The 2,033-nt window shown below is 40.0% G+C and overlaps 1 long non-coding RNA gene across 1 annotated transcript in view; it reads right to left on the bottom strand.

The window, feature by feature from the left end:
* Nucleotides 1-1,112: 1,112 nt before the first annotated feature.
* LOC109300570 overlaps nt 1,113-2,033 on the bottom strand; it is a 27,751-nt gene continuing 26,830 nt past the window's right edge. Inside the window, exon 2 of the long non-coding RNA XR_002098264.1 lies at nt 1,113-1,293. This is a non-coding gene — a long non-coding RNA (uncharacterized LOC109300570). The remainder of the gene's footprint in view (nt 1,294-2,033) is intronic.

Here is a 2,033-nt window from a genome sequence, read left to right as displayed (position 1 = left end):
GTAAGTGGTCTGATTGTCAGAAATACTGATTTTCTACTGAAGTTACCAAAAACTTTCAGTAGGCAGAACATCTAAAGTTCAGGCCATTTATTTGAAAGTCATGTACTGATTTAAATGTCACGCAGGTTGTAAAAAAATTTGCAAGACAACAGTTTCTTTATAGTTAAGGCCATTTAAAACACAAATCGGGTGCTGGATATTGACCTGTAACTCCAATATGTCATTAAATACTAAAATGATGCCTAGATAATTATCTTTTTTGGGGTTTTAAAATACATTTACGAGTTACACAATTCTTTTAATAGATTCCTAATTATAAGCTGCCAGCTATGATGAGTTGAAGGGAAAAGCTTTATTATTCAGAGACATTTCCACCCAAGTTACTGCTCAGATGTCCTGAATCTGTGGAAGAGCTCCGGATAAAAGTCTGAGACAAAGAAATTCACACTTAGATACACGTGTCCTAGTGCTCAGAAATGCTTAAGCCAGCTGTGCTAGGTTGGCATATTCGGTAGGGTAAAGTCAGAAACTCGAAGCAATGCCACATGACATGAAATTGGGGAAATGGTTTCAGCTACAAGAAAAATAAATAAATGCTTAGGTGTTACTGAAAATGTGTCTCATATTAGCTTAATATATATGTAGAATATCTTTAAATATTTTATAAAAGTGTATTTTACCTTATATGGGTTATTTAGTCAGTCAGTTTCCTTAGTAATACCCAGAGTTGATGCGTTGCCTGGCTGTCAATGAAATGCCAGATTTCCAGCTGGAGTTAGACAAATAAGGAGGTCCGATGTCTCAAGTTCTCAAACCTGGGGTCCCTTGGTTATAACTCTGCCCACCTCGATCTCCTGTAAGGAACTGCAAAAATGTGCCACATTGGGACGGAGGTGCAAGAGCAGGGGTTCACAGATTTACAGACTGTAAGGGGCTAGAAGGGACCTCACAAGGTCATGGGGTCCAGTCCCCCTGCACTAGGCAGGAAGATGTACGCACAGAGTCACATGCATCAGCCAGACACAATCAGGGGTACAATACAGCTGATCAGCTCCATAAAGTACACAAGACTCAGATGTCAGCTTCTGGCACACATGAAGAACTCATTTTGGTGCTACATATTCATTTATTACAGGGCCATATCGTTATAAACAAAGATGAGCCTAATTTTAAAACATATGGACTCCACCATGTGCTTGTTTCCTTAGGCTGGATGCTTCAATTTGTCTTGGCGCTTGCTAGTGTTTAGGGTGTCTCTCAAGATAAAGAGGAGATGTATGGACACATTGTGGGCTAGGATGGAACATAATTCAATAGCAAAAGCTTTACAAAAATCCATCTTTATTATATCCACAACACTGAACATGTTACCTAGTGTCACACCCTGTAATAGAATACTCACTCTTGTCCTAGCAGAGAAAACAAACATTTAAAATAGTCTGGAGAACAGTTCTCCGTATGCATTTTTACCTTAGGCAAGTCAGCTATATAAAATCTAAAGAGATAAAGACTTTCACATAAAAATTCCAGTCTTATCTATCAAGTCATGGATTTAGGTAGAGCCATTAAATACATCCTCAAGAATTTATAAAGAATACCTTTCTTATTAGAAATTTTTAAGCAATATACTGTCACTCTGATAAAAGTTTCAGTCTCTTAATGGCAGATGTAGACCACACCCCACACAACCACATCAAATATCACAAGGTGACCTATCACCTGGACAAGAGAGAAGAGATTGATGTCATATATCTTGACTTCAAAAAAGCCTTCGATCTGGTATCCCATGATCACCTCTTGGCGAAACTGGCCAATTGTGGCCTTTGGTCCACCACGATCCGCTGGCTGGGGAATTGGCTCCATGGTCGGACCCAGAGGGTAGTAACTGATGGAAGTCAATCGTCATGGTGCGCTGTGACCAGTGGGGTCCCCCAAGGCTCTGTCCTTGGACCCATATTGTTCAACATCTTCATTAATGATGTGGACACTGGAGTCAGGAGCGGACTGGCCAAGTTTGCCAATGACACCAAACT

Source organism: Gavialis gangeticus, unplaced genomic scaffold (genome assembly GCF_001723915.1).
Source record: "Gavialis gangeticus isolate Ggan-Ray unplaced genomic scaffold, GavGan_comp1, whole genome shotgun sequence".
In the NCBI taxonomy this organism is placed as follows: Eukaryota; Metazoa; Chordata; order Crocodylia; family Gavialidae; genus Gavialis; species Gavialis gangeticus.
Note: the sequence above shows the minus strand (reverse complement) of the source record. Positions and strands in the feature narration are given on the sequence as shown.